The sequence below is a fragment of the Dasypus novemcinctus genome, chromosome 8 (assembly GCF_030445035.2).
Source record: "Dasypus novemcinctus isolate mDasNov1 chromosome 8, mDasNov1.1.hap2, whole genome shotgun sequence".
Taxonomy (NCBI): Eukaryota; Metazoa; Chordata; class Mammalia; order Cingulata; family Dasypodidae; genus Dasypus; species Dasypus novemcinctus.
Genome location: NC_080680.1, coordinates 98851118 through 98870119, shown reverse-complemented (window position 1 = coordinate 98870119; position 19002 = coordinate 98851118). Strand labels below are relative to the sequence as shown.

The window sequence follows — 19002 nt, the reverse complement described above, 5'->3', positions numbered from 1 at the left end:
AACAACTTGCACCTAAGGTAGACAAAAGTAACATGTATAGAGCCACAACACAGTAACAGTACAGACACATAAGAGAAACAATACACCAGCCACAAACAACTCAGACACAGTCCTATAGAAACACAATAAAAGGTACAATCTCTAACACACACCACAATGTACAAATAAATGGCTCCTGACAAAGGATACAGCATGCACAGAGTATTACGAACAGCAGATTGAGGCAAAGGTCATGGCTCCAATCAGATAAGGTCCCTGTCCCCCCACCCCCTATCCCCCACCCCCCACCCCCCACAAAGGCAGACATGTCACCATCAAGACTCTTGGGGGATGGGGGGGTGAAGAAGACTCGTCAGCAACCCCCCACCCCTACCTCTGCCCTTATCCTCCACCTCACCTGCTACCAGACACCCCTGTGAGGTCCCGGACATGTGTGCGGCCCACTGACTGCGCCCCTCCCCCAACCTTTCCTCTTCGCTGCTGTTTCCCACCCCTTGGCCCTCTCTCTCCAGACCCTGGGGTGTGGTCTCTCCAGCACAAGGCCCCGGAAGCCCTCTACTTCGCTTTCCCAGGCTGAGGTCCAGGAGCCCTCTCACCTCCTCCCTCACATCCTTCTATCCTAGTCCTGCCTGCTGCCCCCTCCTTTACCGCTCCATTCTGAGTCTCCAGCCCAGGCTGAAGCCTTCAGTTCTGAGCACCTGCTTCCCCTCTGCCTGAGCCTGGACAGCTGGAGAACAGGCCCAGGAGGAAGGGTCTCCCAGTCCCAGAGAGCGAATCTCCAAGTCTCCACAGAGTCCCTGAGAATGTGCTCCTTATCCACGTTCTGCCAGACGAACATGAGTGCCAATGCTTGCAAGAGTTGGCTACTAAAGCTGCACGGCTCTACCTTTAGGATGCACTGGGCAGAGATCACAGAGGGAAGGGCTTTCTGGCCGGGTTCACGTCCCACATGCACCAAGTACTGTCCAATTGGACCCTGAGCATGTCACTTCAACTCTTACAGCTCAGTTTCCTTATCTGAAATAAGGTTGTTGGGAGAGTTAGAGTTAACGTGTGTAAAGCACCAGGTGCCCAGTTTTTGTTATTCTTCTAGTGTAAAGCACCAGATGCCCAGTTTTTGTTATTCTTCTAGCCATCATTTCCTTCTGGCTTTGTCTAGAAATTATATATTCATTGGGAGCGCCTCTGTGTGGCAGGTCTAGAACTGGGGGCTTGTGGACAGAGAAGGACATAAAAGGCCCAGGTCTCACAGGGGATTTGGGTGCTGGCACAAGCAGGGCCTTGGGGTAGTGACCTGGACTTGGACTTGGGGTGGGGGGTGGGGTCTCAGCTCAGCTCTGCCTCTGAGTTAGTGTGGTCTCGATCACCTAGGTCCCCTTCAGGCCACTTGTCTGTTCAAAGAGGGAAAATAATACTACCCCTCTCACAGGGCTGCTCATAGATAATGGTTAAAATAGGCTAATGAAGGAACAGGTGCTCTGTCACTTTTTAAAAAAGTGATATGCAAAATGAGGAGTTGTTAAACACTGAAAAAATAGGAAATTATAAACACCTAGAGAAAGGTACAGTGGCACCAGTGATTGTTCAAAGGCAGACACTCTATCATTGAATCAAGGGTAGAGGATAAGTATCCTGGAAAGATGGCATTTGAAGGAGATGTGGAGCTGGGGAGGCAACCATCCCAAGTGAACGAATGTATACCCCTGAGGCCAGGACAAAGGGAATTGTGTTTATGAGGCTGGAATTCAGGAATGTGGAAGGAAGCAGTGGAAGTTAAGTTTGGAAGAGAAGATGGAGCTGAGTTGAATGGACCCAGTTTGACTTTCAGCCCGTAGGCAAACTTGGGCACTGGGCGTGATTCTGAAGTTGTGAGTGGCTTAGAGAGCCATGGAAAGGCTAGAGTGGAGAAGTACCAGGATCTGACTTTGTTGCACGAAAATCGATCAGGGAAAAGTAGACAGGAGGGGTTAAAAGAGTGAATAGGCAAGAGGAGGATAACTCAATTTTTTAAAAATTAGTTTAAGGGTATCAACAGGCAATTCATAGAAGAGGAAACTTAACTGGCCAAAAATATGAGAAGATGTTCAACCTCATTGGTCATGGGAGAGATGCAAATGAAAACAACGGTGATACACCATTTCACATCCACCAAATTGGCAAAGTGTAACAAGGTTGTCAATAAAGGGAGGGTGAGGTTGTGGTACTGTTGGAAAGCTCAGAAGCCATTGATGGAGATGTAAAATGGCACAATTATTAATACTGTGAAGAACAGTTTGGCAACATCTGATAAGGTTGAAGATGCTCATATTTGCAATTCAATGACCCATTCCACTCACTCAGCATATAATTGTGAAAAACTTGGAAATCAATGGATTGTCCATCAGCAGCAGTCCAGGTAAATACATTGTAATATATTCATACAATGGAATACTGTGCCGGTGAAAATAAACTAGAGCTTTAAGCATCAACATAGATGTAGTTTGGAAAAAAATCAACATCATGTTGCAGAATAGGTACCTATGATATTGTATACAGGGAGTGGGTGTGGCTCAAGTGATTGAGCACCCACTTCCCACATGAAGACCCTGGGTTGGATCGCCGGTGCCTCCTGAAAACAAAAAGCAAACAAATGAAACAACCAACGCAGGGGAGCTGATGTGGCTCAGTGGTTGAGTGCTGGCTTCCCACATATGAGGTCCTGGGTTCAGTCCTTGCCCTGGAACCTCAAAAACAAAGACAAAAAAGTTTTAAAAATATCATATGCAAAAAGTTTTCTAAAACATTCAAAGCTGTGCTATAGATGTATTTATGGATACAGTAAGGTAATAAAAGTATCAAAACATGCCTGGTAATGAAAAATGCTATATTTAGAATAGTGGTTACCTCTGGGAAGGCAGCGATGGGAATGACATCAGAAAGGGGGTATATGGAGGGCTTAATTATATCTGTGTTGTTTTATTTATTAAAAAAAAAGAGAGAGATTTGAAGCAAACATGGCAAAATGCTAAGATTTGACCAAGCTGGGTGACTGGTCCATGGTTCTCACACATCTTTCTCCTTCCCAAGTCTAAAATTTTTTTTCTATTTTCTGTTAAGTTTGAAAGATTTGGTAATTTTAAAGAGTGGGGGAAGCAGGAGGGCTAGCTGTGATGGGAATGCAGTAGAGGAGGTTTTTGTATCAGCACTACTTTGTCACATGTACATGGGCTGGGGCTTGTACATTAGATTGTCCTCTCAGACCTGTTATTGATTAAGTTCCTCTTTTGAGACTTGCCCCAGCATGATGAGACAGGCAGGGCAGGCATCAGATCCATTTTACAGAAGAGAAAATCAAGGCTTGGGTAGGTAAAGTGGCTTTCCCAAGGTCACCAGCAACAAGGAGTGAGAACATGCCCCACCCCCCTTAACTGTGTCTTTGCACCCACATGTCAGGGGAGACAACCAAAGGCCAAAAAGCCTTAAAAGGTCTCCCGCCTTGCAGTAAGCCATTCTCTTTCCGTCTGCACTGCTGTTTTTCCTTTCAATTAAGGACAATTCAGAGTATAGAAAAATACAAGGAAGAAAATAAAAGCCACCTGTGATTTTCACTGCCTTTTATTTTATTTTATTTTATTTTAAAGATTTATTTATTTAATTAGCCCCCCTCCCCCGGTTGTCTGTTCTCTATGTCTATTTGCTGTGTCTTGTTTCTTTGTCCATTTCTGTTGTCGTCAGCGCCACGGGAAGTGTGGGCGGTGCCATTCCTGGGCAGGCTGCACTTTCTTTCGCGCCGGGCGGCTCTCCTTACGGGGCTCACTCCTTGCGAGTGGGGCTCCCTTACGCGGGGGACGCCCCTGTGTGGCAGGGCACTCCTGGCGCACATCAGCACTGGGCATGGGCCAGCTCCACACGGGTCAAGGAGGCCCGGGGTTTGAACCGCGGACCTCCCATGTGGTAGGCGGACGCCCTAACCACTGGGCCAAGTACGTTTCCCTTTTCACTGCCTTTTAAAATCAGCTTTATTGAAGGGTAATTTATATACAATAAATGTACCTATTTTAAATGTGCAGTCACTATCTTATTTTGAGAGAATAAAACTTTGTTTAGGAAATATTTGTCCAAGTACTAAACAAGTTAGCATATATGAAAGCACTTTACAAAGCAGAAAATGCTTTTCACAAATATGAATCATTATTACTCCAATAACATTTTTGTAAATAATTATGGTAAAATGTGTTATTCCCCCTTGCAAGCAGGTGACCAGATAGGCATTATTTCATTGCTTGACCATGTGGGTCAGTTTATAAAGTCCTCAGCATGGAAGTGCTGAGAATTTTCAAATTCTATTATGGTTGTTAACACCATTAAAAAAATAATGCTGGTTCACAGGGCCAGACAGTGACTTATTAACATTCATGTGGCCTTGGTTAGCAGCCAAGTCATAAACACCTTTACCGGTGGCTTTTGTGGGGAAATGAGAAAAGCCAAGTGCCTGCCCTCTGCTATGTGCCCAGGAGATGGAGAAAAGAGAGCCCTCACCAAAATGAGACACAGGAGACCCCATTATCACCCCAAGCTGACTGTGGAATCATGGGTCAGTCCCTTCCCTCTGCGGTGCTTTATTCACACTTCTAACATTCAGGAGCCATTTAGGGAGGCTTGCTTTGGGCAGACACTGTGCTAGGAGCTGAGGGCACAGAGAAGAATATGACAAGCCTCTGGCCTCAAGAAACATCCAGGGCAGAGCTGGTGAGTGGGTTGGGGGAGAGATACATCAACAGGTAATTGTGATAGTGCCTTAAGAGATGGGATCAAGATAAGGAACGGTCATCTCTGAGCAAAGACGGGTGATCTCTAAGGTCCTGTCTGACTCCAAAATTATTTGATTCTATGCGTTTTGTCTTAGCGTTTTGCTCCCTTACTGGGTTACCCTGGATAAGTTACTTCTCTAATCTGGGCTTCAGTTTTACTCACTGGCTGGAGTATAAAGTTTGGAGTGAGTGATTCCCAATCTTTCTCCAAAGGTATCTTATACTGATTTGGCCCACCAAACACTGCACTTATTATTTGATAGTTATTGTGACTTCTCATTTTTATTAATGAGGTTCACCTGTTATATCCAATTAGAGCTTCTGATTGATGATAGAAATAGTATGATCATAAAAGACAGAATAAAATAGAATTCTAGCCAAAAGAAAGGGCAAGGTTGTTTGTAAATCTTTGGAAATAAGTGGAAATGGTGAGAGCATATTTATGCTATTTGTGACAGAGCTATTATATGGGTATGACAGTGGTTGAGCTGGAAAATCTAGGGACATTTATATTACTAGAAGAAAGCTAAAAAATGTAACATGGGTCTGTGTAATAGTGAAACCTGTTGTAAAATATGAATATGGATATTTCATATATAAGATGTTTTTACAAAATATAAATACAAATATACCATAGAGAAGGAAACAATAGTAGCTATGTATGGCAGGGGAGGTACAGAGAATTGTGAGGTGAAAAGTTTTGTTTGGTTGGTTTTTGTTTTCCAGTATTATTATTATTATTACTGGAATAATGAAAATGCTGTAAAAATGATTGGAGTGATGAATGCACAACTATGTTATTACAGCGAATACCCTTGATTGCATACTTTAGATGGATTTGTGCTTTATTAATATGTATCAATAAGATTAATTTGTTTAAAAAATAATAAAGCATGGGCAGTGGGAATTTTGTTAATATATGCCACTTTCTTGCAGATACTTTCAGAGAGAGAGACTTCTTTAATGTTACCTCTACATTAACATAATGAGGAACCATTTTGTTAAGAAACTCCAATATCTTCTAGGCATCTTCTTGGGATCAAGCAATCCATGCCCCTGTCAATGTGAGGTGGCTGAGCTCTCAGGTCCAAGCTAGGCATGTAGGGGAGAGACAAGAGACATCTGCTCAAGAAATAATCAGAAGAGAGCAAATCAGTGGCTGTAACACAGTCAATTGAATGATTCGACTAGTAATGGTGGAACTGAGATTTGACATATTCAAAAGTCAGTGCCTGCGGCAGACTTGGCCCAGTGGTTAGGGCGTCCGTCTGCCACATGGGAGGTCCGCGGTTCAAAGCCCAGGCCTCCTTGACCCGTGTGGAGCTGGCCCACGTGCAGTGCTGATGCTTGCGACGCAGAGGTGTCCCACGTAGGGGAGCCCCATGCGCAAGGAGTGCGCCCTGTAAGTAAGGAGAGCCGCCCAGCGTGAAAGAAAGTGCAGCCTGCCCAGGAATGGTGCCTCCCACATGGAGAGCTGACACAACAAGATGATGCAGCAAAAAGAAACACAGATTCCCCTGCCGTGGACAAAGACGCAGCAAATAGACACTGAGAACAGACAACCGGGGTGCGGGGGAAGGGGAGAGAAATAAATAAATAAATCTTCAAAAAAAAACAAAAAAAAAAGTCAGTGCCCACACCACCATCCCACTCAGCCTTCCACGCCGCATGGTGGGAAAATAATAAAGATGCACACCACACTAATGTGGACAAGTGTGCACCAGATGCCAGGCACTGGCCTGTGTTTCACTCATGCTTATTATTATCCTATTGTACACATGAGGAAATGACAAATGTGGCAGTTGGGTCATTGACCCCATTGGCCTTTAACCACCTGCTATTCTGCCCCTCTAAGTAACTGCTATTTGGACTTGCAGGTTCATAGGCAGCTTAAATAGCTCAGATTCACCATACAATGATATTTCATCTTTCAATAAGGCTTCATATGTGAATAGCTCTTCAGAGTTTATGCAGAGTGCTTTTGTTTCCTATCTCTCATCTCATTCCCATGGCAGCTCTGCAAGATGAGCAAGGTAGGGGTTATGGTTCCTGTTTTATAGATGATGACATTGAGCCTGAGTTTGAGAGATGGGCCTGTGGTCACAGAGCTAGAAAGTGGTAGACACAGGACTCAAGAGCAGGTACTCAAGTGGAGAGGACCTTCCAAGTCAAGTCTTCCAACTCCTCATTTTCAGATGGGGAAACTGGGGTCTGAAGAGTAGGAGAGGCTATTGAAGTTCAGGAAATCAGCAGATATAATCAAGATCTCTGCCTCCCTGCCCAGAGATTTATGTCATGTTGCTTTTGTCAGATCTCCAGTTGTCCTCCTGAGTTTTTATTGCCAAAATTCTTTAAAAATCCTCTGGTTGAGCGTTTTGTGATGTGTGACAGTCTCATGAATTTCAGAGGGAATTTCTGCCTGGGTGGTGGAATGTCTCGATAATCTTCGGGACCTCTTTCAGCTTGAAAAGTCTATGACCCTGCCACCCAAATTCCATGGCTATTTAAAGAGGATCTTTGCTCTGCTGCTGCTCCCGGAAGATGCATTCAGGCCTGGTCTCTCTCTTTAGTCCATTCTGCAATCTGATCTTTGGTCCTACATTGCAGCAATAGTTCCAAGAGGCTTAGCTGGGACCATTCAGATCTGTGTCTTACAGTCGCTTCCTCCAAGATTACAATTCAAGGTCCCATATGCCTCCCACCTCAGAGAAGAGAAAACATCCAGGGCAGGGTTGTGTGGTGGGGGCCCAGTTTGTGTGGGAAACACCCTGGGGTAGGAGCCTGTGAGCTAAGAGCTCTTCATTCCAGGTGTGGTTCAGACCATTGGCTTCGTCACGTTCCAGGGTCTGTGTGTAATGGTTGGGGTGGAGATGCTTTCTGGGGAGGGGGATCTAGGGCAGTCAGCCTCAGGACAGAGTCTCCTGGGAGTTGTATGAGGCTGTGGCTGTGAGGAAGGGAGGGACAGGGACAATGTGTCTAGTCTGTGTGTGTTGCCAGGAAAGCAGAGAAGAGCACAGGCTCAAGTCAGGGGCAGATTTCTTCACACATCCTTCAGGGCCAGCCCCCGTGTTTGGCAGTGCACCCTTGGAGGGAGAGAGGGAACCACATCCTCTTCTCAAAAGGAGATGACCCGATGTTGAGGGTTGCTCTCTGGTAGCTGTCCAGCCCGCTGCAGCCACCTCCGTCTGGGCACAGGAGGCACTGCTCAGAGCCAGCCCTCTTCCCACAGTCCTTCAGAACAGACTGTGGGTTAAACCCCTCACAGCTCATCTCCTGAGCACCTACTGATGCATATGCAGGGCTCCCTGACCCTCCCACCACATCCCGCAGCAAGGCCCTCCTTCAGCAGATCTCACAACATAGGCCGGCTTGTCCACACTCATGACTCCTACATGGCCAGAAGGGCCCGCATGGGAATGGAATTGCAGGAGAATAAGGTGGGCGGTGGCTAGAACTCAGTGGTGAGTCATGAGCCAGCAGATGATGCCCCACTTTCCAGGATGCAGGCAGCTCCTGAGGGGACCAGCCTGAATGGCTGGCTCTATCTGCTATGATATTTCTCAGGCCTTGGCGAGAGCGGTTGTGCCAGCATTCCCCCCTCCCCCTAGCATTTTCACAGCATCCAGAAAGGGTTTTCCTGCTAAGAACTTCCTTGGTTCATTTCTCTAGAACCACGGGAGCTGACTATTTCCTGCTAGCTCTGTTATCAAGATGGAGTCTATGACCTGGTTTCAGAAGGGAATGCTGCAGATACAGTCTGATTCAGGGTTCTCTACTGAGGATGACTTTGTCCTCCAAGGATCCCTTCACCAAGAGTCAGCCCTGGGAATGAGTATGTGATTGGCCAAGGTTGCGTTTCACATGTGCCTGCCCACTGGCCTGGCAGGAGGAGAGGCTGGTGAAGGATTTGGTACTACTAGGCTTTCATAGTGAAGGCAGCTGTGGGGGCGGGTGCTAGTTTCTGCCCACACAACAGGGAGTTATCAAGGTCCCAAGGTGAGGGTAGATGCTGGATAGATTAAAAGTGACAGCAAAACCTCTTGGAACTATTGCCCTAACTTAAGCCATTGGCAGTTAGATATTGCTTTTTATTTATTTTTTAAATTTTATTTTGGTTTTTATAAAGGGTATTTATTTGGGGTAGAAGCTTACAGTTACCAAACCATAAAGCATAAATTACTTCCCTCACCAAAGTCTGTTGCCATGTGTTGGAGCAAGATGGCTGCCGATGTCTGCCAGAGTTTAGGTTTCCTGGGTTCCTCTCTTCCCAGGGCTTGCTTCTCTCCGGGCTCAGGGGCCCTTTCTTCCTAAGGCATGCTTCTCTTTACTCACAACCAAGATCCTCTGTGTGCTTACTTCCTGGGGCTCCAGTTCAATATTGCTTTTTAAAAGCAGCAATCTAGAATCGTCTGAACTTAGGAGCTGGACTTGGATAACCAAGGCAAGTGTGAATTCTACCACTTACTAGCCCTTTGACTCCAGGAAAGTTATCTAACTGCCAAGAGTCTTGGTTTTCTCCTCTAAAACAGTATTGACAGCTCACAAAATTACATGTGAAAACATTTTGCAAAGTAAAGTACTTTCAGCCCTGGAGGGTGCTGGGTGTGGAGGGATCATGCCTGAAGCATCTTCCATCTTGGTACTGAGCTCAAGGCCTGGCACCCACTCAATACCCAGTAAGTGTTTGTTGAGTGAATGAATAAACAAGTGATTATTATCGTTGTTCTAACTTGACCATCAGCTTTGCAGAAAGAACCGGGCAGATGCTGTTGGACTCCGATTGGATTTTAGGAGCTATGGCCTCATAAATGAGCCTGCATCTTTTTCTTTCTTTTTTTTTTAAACAACCCTTTTGACATTTTCATTTTATTATGTGAAACCTGGCTACTTGTCTCAGGGAGAGTTTATGGAAAAAAAAACTTCCAGCTGGCTCTGAGACAGCCCATAAAAATGTACTGAACACTTTGACCAGTTAGAAATTAGAAGCTGTTGGAGAATGGAGACCAGTGACGCCATAAACCCTGGGGAGGCCCACAGCATTTCAGTAATTAGCTCTCTGGGCAAGAGGATGTGTTCTTCATTCCTTCCTGGTTCCCAGTCAAAGGATGGGGCCCAGAATCTGTTAAAGAGAAATCGCAGCTTTCAAATAACAGACAAACACATCTAAGAGGCAGTTGGTGATTCAAACGGTATCAAAAGGCCCTGGGCATGGGGGAGGGAAGGGTTTTCAAGAGATTTAACTAGAGCAATTAATCAGAATACTCACCCCCCTCACTCCCTGCCAACTTTCCAAATCCTACCCCTCCTTCCACTCAAGTCTGACTTCCTCCGGGAAGCCCTCCTTGTTTAAGCTCATCATGTGTTTGTTCATTCATATGACTGCTTGGCTTAAAAAGTAGAAGCTTATGCTGGCTTCAGGGTCAAGTTCAGTCACCTTAGCTTGGCATGAATGGCCCTTTGTGATTTGGCCCCTTCCTTCTCATAGTCTCCACCCCCACCTTTAATCCAGCTGTGCCAGCCAACTTTCAGCTCCCAAAGCCCTGTGCCTTTTGGGCCTCAGAGCCTTGGAGGGTATCTTTGCCTTGGCTGAGATGTCCCTCTTCTTTAACTGGATGGATGATTTTTATCCCCCAAACTCAGCCCAAACCTTTCCTGGGGGAATGGGGGCAGTTTCTTGAGTCCCCCAGGCTGAGTTAGGTGCCCCTGCTTGGGGCCCCAGAATACCTCATGCTTTTATCACACTTATTGTAACAGTCTGTTTGTACACCTGCCTCCACCCTCTCCCCTCCCCTGGGAGCTTTATTCATCTTTGTATCTGTACAGTCAACATGAGACCTGGCCCAGAGTAGGGGCTAATATTAAGCTCTGCTTCTCATACTTGATAGTGCACAGGAGTCACCTGGGGAGCTTTAAAAATGCTGATGTTTGTGCTCCCATACTTGGAGGTTCTAATATAATTGGTCTGGGATATGACCTGGGCAAGGGGAGGAGAGGAAAGCTTCCAGGTGATTCTAACCTACAGGTGAAGTTGAGAATCACTGTAAGTTAAAGCATGTGACTTGTGACTTAACCCAGCAACCTAGAAGAGCTCCACTAGGGGCATCTGTCAGGGACAGTAATCTTGAACTCATAATCCCACTATAGTCACAAAAACCATTCATCCATCAATTTGGATCAGTGGTGCTGAGAGGCCACCTGCATCACAGTCACCTGCTAGAGGGATGGTAGAGGATGCCTCTGCTGGAGCCCCACCCCAAATTCATTTGTTCCTTAGTTTTGGAAACCGAGTGAAATGCATGACCTGGGATCCTGTGCTGGGTGATTCTGTTGCACACTGAAGTGCCACAACTCAAACAGGATTGCAAACTCCTGATGACTTGCAGGGCCAGGGTAGGAAGCAAAGAAGGACCTTCAGGGAACTACGGAAGAGTTGGAAAACTAAGCTCCAGCCAATTCTTGTCCTTTGGAAATGTGGATCAACACTGTGTTGTCAAATTCCACTCTTTAAGCATCCCCCCCTCCCCGCCATCTGGATTTTTACCTGAAGTCTCTTAACTGTTTCAAGTTGACATCTAATTCAGACAATTTAAATATACTGTTCAGGCCAAACAAATCACACCTGCAAACTGCATTTAGCTAGAGGCCCGCCAGTTTTGATATTTGCCGTAAGCCCTGTGGGTGGGTTAAGCTAGAGTGTGGCATGCTTGCCTTGTGTTGTCTTGGCTCTCCTCCGAGCTGCTTTCCACTTTGGGACTTGAGCCAGCATGGAGGGGAGCACAGGAAACAGCCCCAGAGATTTGTACTGTTGGTGCAATAAGCATGTTGTTGGGGACATTGCTCCTTCCAGTCAGTGCTCTCTTCATGCAGACTCACTAGGGAAAGGACTCGCTGGTCTCAGGGCCTATGAGAATTATGGTTTGCCTCAACAGCTCACTTGTTTGTGTCTTTTGGACCCTGTGAGCCATGTGGGATCCAACTGTGGCTGTTAGAAAACTCAGAGGACAATTTGTGGCTCATCTCTGTAAGATGTGGGACCTCAAGATCCACACTTTGTGTGCCTTCCCATTCCTGGGTTCTTCTAACCTTCCCAACTTCTGTTTTCCATTTGCCACTTTAAGTTTCTATTCTCCTATAGATCAAGTAAAGAAATTACATTAAATGCTCTCTGAAATAAGGTATTCTATAAATAAATAAACCCATAAAATTAGTAAGTACTCAAAACAAAAGTTTGTTGAATAAGTGACTTCTGGAATGATTCATCTCACCATCCCACCCAGGGCCTTGCCCAGAGCAGATGTTTGTTCAGGAAGTGAGGGACAGGATGATGTGGTGGCGACAGTTTAGAGACTGGGAGACGATAACCTTATTTCCTAGGACTACAACTTTAGCCAAGTTATTTCACCTCTTTGAGCCTCAACATCCTCATTTGTAAAATGGGGATAATCTCAGCACCCACTGTATCAGAGTTGCTGGGAAGGTTGAATGAGATTAAGTTTGTAAAGTGCCAGTATATAATAGGCACTTAATAAGCAGCAGCTGTTATTATTTGTAATAAAAAGTACCCTCTTGTATAGTAATGTCATTATTCAATAACCCACTAAGTAAGGTATATAGGATGAGTGAGGACACACTCTCTGTGCTCAACTGGGCTGGAGTCTGACAAAGAAACTGCATGCGCCCTCTGGATGAGCAGAACTGAAAGGTTTTCTGGGAAGCCCTCGATCCCCTTATCTCCCTGTCACAGGGCTCTGCTCAGCATGCCCAGGATACCCCCTGGTTATAGCAGGTAGCTGGCAGGTAGCTCCCTCTTGCAGTCTGCAGCTGTCCCATCACTGTCTTCCCAGCATGCTCAGGTGCCAAAGACCCTGCCTGTCCTGTCACCTCTAGTCACCCAACTCTTCAGGCTGTGCATCCTTTTCTGGGAGCCTCTGGCAGCTTTTGCCAAGCTTCCCAGTCCCTTCTGTGGCCCTGATTGAATCCTCGCTTGGTGATGACTTAAGTGAGGAAACATCTTGAATGGCTACTTGACCTTCTTGTGTGATGGACTCACATTTTGGGAAGTTTGCACCATATGGTGTCCAGGAGGCAGGAGATGATTAAATGGAGTGTCTGGGGTAAGTGCTCTGAGGTTGGGGCATCAGGTTCATGATCAGGAATGTAACACTTTAATATCTTAAAAGGTAAGACAGTTTATCCTAGACACTTGTGATGGGACATAACCTATGGTAAATTTGTCTGGCTAAATGCCAAAGTTGATTCGGTGGAGGCACCGCCAGGTAGCGCAGAGGTTCTCAACATGTGGTCCACAGACCAGGACTATCAGTATCAACTGGGCACATAAGACTAATGCAAATTCCCAGGCCCCAACCCAGACCTACGGAATCAGAAAATCTGGGACAGGCTGTGTTTTAGCAAGCCCTCTGGGTGATTTGGATGCACAGCTGGTTTGCAGACCACTGGAGGAGTGAAAAGCCTGGATTCCAATCTATAGCAATCGGTCACCTCTTCTACAGACAGGGATGATACCTGTTTCAGCGGTGGGCTTCTGCAAGGAAGCAGATTCAGGTGGGGAAGATACCAGTGTATGGTTGATGTGGAGCCATCCCCCCCGCCCACTCGTTCATCAAACCAAGTTATCTATTTTTTTGCAGGTGATCAAGCCAATTTTTGAGGATCAGCTATGTCCTGATACTGTTCTGTGATAGCCAAAGCATCAGATAAAGACCCCCAGACAAGCACTCCATCAGGGAGGAGAAATAAGACAAAGAGGAGGGAAATTTGACCTGAAAAGTAGGTGGGTCCCTCAATGCCAACCTTAAGATTTTTATTTCACTCTGCTGGAGGCTTAAATGTTTCTTTCCTTTTTCTTTTTCTCCTACAGCACATCAGCAGGACCCTGTTGACCGCAGCCGCCCCTGGCGGTCCTTTGAGTAGGCGCTTTGGAGGGCCAGTGTCCCCGTGCGTGCCGGGTAAGCACCCTCTGCAGCGGCGCCCGCTCCGCACACACGCCTTGGCTGGGCTCCGGCGGAAGGCAGGGGCGAAAGCTCTCTTATCTGGCGCTGAGGCCGGGCTGCCAAGGGAGCCCATCGCGTTCCAGGAAAAGGCTCCTGGGAGAAGAGGGCCTCCTGTTTGGAATGCAAGCGGCCGCTCAATGCATTCCATATGGCTGCGGATGCCGGGCGGTTCTGGGTGGGGCCGGGAGGGGCCCCAGCGGCGCGCGCTGTGGCAACCAGCCTCTCCCGGCTAGCGCCGTGCTGCGCCCCTCGCCGCGGGAAGGCACATTTATTTGTGTTTGTTCATTGTCTGCCTTCCCCACCAGCCTGTGCGCTCCCTGTGGCTGGACTGCTTGAGCACTGGTTATTAGGACTAGTACAGCGCCAGTTTTGCTGAATAAATATTGAAAAAAAATAAACAACTTCAGGGTAGAAGGCTTCAGGGATTCTTGCCCTTAAATAAACCCAGCTCACAAACCCTCAGAGCTCTCAGCATCAGCTCACATTCCCGAGAACCTGGTACCTGCCAGGCTCCTTTCCTTTCTTTGTGTAATCTCAGTGGACCCTCAAAACCCAACTGCATCAGAGACTTTGCTGTCTAAGCTTACCCTTGATGAAAGTCTGGTAAAGTGACTTGCCCAAGGTCATGCAGTTAGCAAGAAGCAGATCTGGCTTTCAATCCCAGGGCTTTTTTTACCCAAGCTCTGGAAGGAGGAAAGCACTTTGAAGCTTTAACCTACCTGGCCTCCCGAGATTTTTCTCACTTTGATTCCGGAGTTCTAAGACATGTAAAGGAATTGTTTCCCTAAGAAAACAGCATAGATAGCCTCAACATGCTTTACTTCCTCATCTCGCAGAGATTTTTAAGCTTTTCTAATTTAAGCAAGCCTGACTGCCTTAAAGAGGGGTCTGTGATTTTCATGTTGTGTCTATGAAATAACTATCATGGCATGATCTCTTGATTAAGGAGCTCTTTTTGGTAAAACCTGAGAAGTCCTCCGATTAAAAGCAGGAACCCCATAAGGATGTCTGCTGCTACTATTTTTTAATATTGATCTGAAAGTTGTAGCCATTACAGTAAGACTTGAGGCAAGAAGGGAGTGGGAAAAAAACACTAGCTATGTGACCTTGAACTGTGACCTCACCTTTCTCAGTCTCAGTCTCCTTATCTGAAAGTGGTGGTGATCAGAGCAGCTATCTCCTGCAGTTGTTGGCATGTTTCAGATGTTTTAATGAGAGGAATCATGTGTCTACCCAGCACAGGACTTGTCCACAGGAAGCCCTTGATAGATAATAAAATAGCTAGTGCTTACTGAGGGCTCACTAGCACCTGGCACTGTGCTAAGCATTTGGGTCATGATTCCATTTAATCTGCACAACAGTTTGTGAGGCAAGAACCATCTTATGCCAACTGTGTAGCCGAGGAGACTGAGGTGGATGGAGAAGTCCAAGGCTGACAGTGTTAAAAGGGCTGGAACCCAGGTTTGACAGATGCCAGAGCTTATGCCGTGAACCATGAGGCAATTCTGGTTTTCTGTGTCATTTCCTGTTTATGTTTGTATGGATCTTTTTATTATTCTGCCATACTTCATTAGATGTTGGGCTGCCACCTGAAGCTAAGCGTCATCTAACTACCTGCTTCCTTCCAAATTGATTCTATTTTCTCCTCTTGCTTCAAGTACTTTCCAAGGTAGGAGATGCCCCAGAGAAAGGCTGCATGTGGCCTGGTGATGGACCCAGAGTTAAGTGGGCGGTGTGTCATGGCTCTGGCTCCTGCGAGGTTGTGGGCTTTGGGAGCCAGGCTTGGGCGATGGCTGGGTTTTGAGGCCTAGCTCTGCCACCTCCTAGTTTGTAAAGCTCTTAGACTTGGTCTCATCCTCTGAAAACGTGCAGACTATGGTAACATTTACTTCCAGGGAAGTTGGGAGGCTTGCTTGCAGGACCTGAAAGGCCCAGAGCAAGAGCTGATTCTTCTGAGACCCTTGTTGGCATGGAGATGGCAGTCCGGGGAGGGGGAGGGGTGCTGGCCCACACCCAAAAGCTTCAGAGCCAGTTGTGCTGAGGCAGCGAGTACAGCTGCTAAAAATAAACGTCACGTCTTGCAGGGACATGTGCTGGCTCAGATGCAGGGCTCACCCCAGGCAGATGGGAGTGGGGAGGAGGGGACAGGGAAGACTCACCCACCACCAGGGATCCCCAAGAAGCAGCAACCAGGGCTGAGAAAAGATAACACAAAAGACTCATGGAAAGAGAGCCCCTCTCTTAGGCTCTTACTACTCAGAATCCAGCAGGGTCAGTGCCAGAAGCCTGTGTCCGTCACCACCCACCTGCCTACTGTGCAGACTGGAAAACTGAAGCTCAGAGATGGTGGGCAACTGGCCCAAGTTCCTACAGCAAGAGTATGGGGTCCCTGGCAGGCTAAGCACTGGACACTGGTCATCTAGGGGGGTTAGGGGTATCCTTACAACCCCTACCTCCACTCCTGAGAGATCTTTAAGGTATGGGGGGGGCATCTCTCTAGGGAGGACAGTGGAAGTAGAGAGAATCCCATCCCATACTCCCCACCCCCAATCCCAGATGCTTGGGCCACAAGTGGATTCCATTCCACTGCTGGCACAGGACTTCTTGACAGACAGAGCTGCTCTTAGGGGTGGGAGTAGGGAGAAATCAGTCGTGTTTGTAAAGAGGATCTTCATTATTGATGCACAGCAGGAAGGGACTTGAACTGTGGTCAGCAGACCCAAGTCCTAGGCAGGCTCTGCCTCTTGGCAGCAGGTTCCCCTGAGCAAGTCTTGCTTCTTCTATAGGCTCCTCCTCTTCTGTACAATGGCTCAGATTCCCTAAGGCTGGAAGAGTAGGTCAAATCGTGCCACAGGGTGGTGGGAGAGTGAGGGCAAGAGATGGGGTGGGATGATGGCTCAGCTCACCTCCTCCCCATCAGAGAGGAGGCACAGACCACCACAGCCAAGCCACCAACCTGCTGGGTGCCGGGCAGTGGCAGCCCCCTCTCTGGGTCTCCGCCTCCCCACATGTACAGTTGCCAGCCGGCATGGCTGTGACTACATTAGCACTGTACCCCCCAGACTTTCCAGAGGAAAATGGGACATGTGGGTGTTGAACCAACAAAAAAGAATGCCACGGGCCCAGACAATTTTAATACCCCGGTCCCCTCTGGAATGGTCCGCCAAGCTCTGTGCCACATGAATGTGCTTTGCTTAAAAACACATCCCAGATTCTTGGGAGATGCTGAGGCAGCAGCTCCTAGCAAAGGGTCCCTTCCATGGCAGCGCCTCCCTTTACTTTGTCCCACGCCTTCCTTGGGGCTGCCGTCAGCCCCACCCCAGTGGCCCCGCAGGGAAGAGCAGTCCAGGCAGAGACACCTCCCTTGGAGTGGGCTCCTGGACAAGGGCCAGCAGCCAGCCCAGAGGCATGCCATGTCTCATTTGTTCGACCCACCCCCAACTTCATTCCCCCAAATCACTGGAGAGGACCCCACAGTGATGAAAACCTCTGACTGTGGAAGCAAGCAGATCTGCCTGTTAGCTGTGTGAACTTGGGGGTTTGCCTGGCTTCTCTGAGCTTGTTTCTTTTTCTATAAAGTGAAGAAAACGGCACCTTCCTCCAAGGTCTGTTGTCATTATTAAGTGGGATAAAGCAAGTGAAGCAGTAGAAAGTAATAACGACATAATCAATGAATGATAATAAATAATTGATATCATTAATGATGTCATAATGAATAAATGATAGTTATAATTTTGTTATGTCTAGTTTAAAAAAACTAATTTACAGTCTGGGATGAACTAAAACTGGATCTCACAGCCAATGGCTATGTTTTTGGATCTTTTCCACAAGAGTACATTGCTCCTAATCACTGATCAATTATTGGACATAAGGGTTTGAACTGGACATAGACTGATCTGGGTTCAAATCCTGGTTCCTGACCCTTGCATGACCTTGGGTGAGTGATTTTGACCCCCTTGGGGTCTGAGTTTCTTCTTCTGTAAAACAGGGATTATAATAACACACCTACCTCATGGGGTTTTTATGAAAGTTTCATGAAATGACACACAGAACCCTCGGCACAGTGCCTGGCATTTAGCTAAGCTCCATAATTGTGAGATTCTTGTTTCTGTTATTATTAGACTGGAACTCCACAGCATACAAAGCTGGTGGCTTCTGCAATCTTGGCATCCTCATATTAGCACTGTTAGAATTTTTCACCCACGTGGCAGGAGTGGATGTAGTGAGTCTCTCGGCTCGGTCGGAGCGAGGGCGTCCTGTTTGCTCCGCTGGAGCTTAGCTGCTTGGAGGCAGAGGGAGCAGCATTCTGCCTGGGATCCGGGCTGTCCACCAGGTCCCCCATAACACTCCACCCCTGCCTCTGGGCTGGTCTCCTCCAGATCCTCGGGACACCCCTACCACGGCCCCTCTCCAGAGAAGAGTCAGGGGGACCTGTGGTAGGGGCCCAACCCTCTCTGAAATTGGCTGGATGATCTCAGGCAAGTCACCTCCCTTCTCTATGCCTCAGTTTCTCCATCTGAAAATGGTCATATCATTCTGGGCTTTGGCATCAAGAGATCTGAGTTTGAATCCTGTCTCTAGTACTTATTAGGATTCGTCTTGAGCAAGTCACTTTATTTTTCTTAGTTCTAGTGTCTTTTGCCTGTAGAAAGGGACTAATGGTAGAATGTTATAATAGGATGTTAATTTTTTAAAAAAGGAGCATAAAGTTGAATTTAGTATGATTCTAATTCTATTTTTAAAAGTATTTGTATGTGGTTGTTTGTATCTATCTTTTCAAAAAGACAAAAAACTTACTAAAGCGTTCATTGTAATACTTTCTGGACACTGGGTGATTTTCGCTTCCTTCCATAAGTCACTTTTGTAGTTTTCCAGTTTTCTATAAAGAGTGTGTGTGTCTTCCAATTAGAGTCTTTTCCAATTAGAAATGAGCAGTTAAAGGCCTAAATAACAGTTGTCCACACTGCTCAGGGCCACCTGAGGCTCATCTGTGGTAATGAATGAGGCAGCGTGTGAGCCACCGGCTGTGAGTAAACATCTGTGGCACTTGCCCTCCTGAGGCATGGTCAGGGCTGGCATCTGTGACGCCTGCAGGGCTGGTCCTCTGAGAGCAAAGGGACCCAACATGTCCCAAGGCCTCACATGAAGGCATGACTCACTGCTGCTGAAGGTGCAGACCCTTTCTAGAAGGCAGCCTG

At 47.0% G+C, this 19002-nt stretch overlaps 1 long non-coding RNA gene across 5 annotated transcripts in view; it reads left to right on the top strand.

Annotated features, from left to right (window-relative positions):
• Positions 1–19002, top strand: part of LOC105747595 (uncharacterized) — a 73004-nt gene that overhangs the window by 49604 nt on the left and 4398 nt on the right. For 3 of the 5 annotated variants that reach the window (XR_011649477.1, XR_011649476.1, XR_011649479.1), the window contains 2 exons: positions 13442–13580; positions 13672–13759. This is a non-coding gene — a long non-coding RNA (uncharacterized lncRNA). Of the gene's footprint in view, positions 1–13441; positions 13585–13671; positions 13760–19002 lie in introns of all 5 variants that reach the window. The other 2 variants (XR_011649478.1, XR_011649475.1) reach the window with 1 other exon arrangement.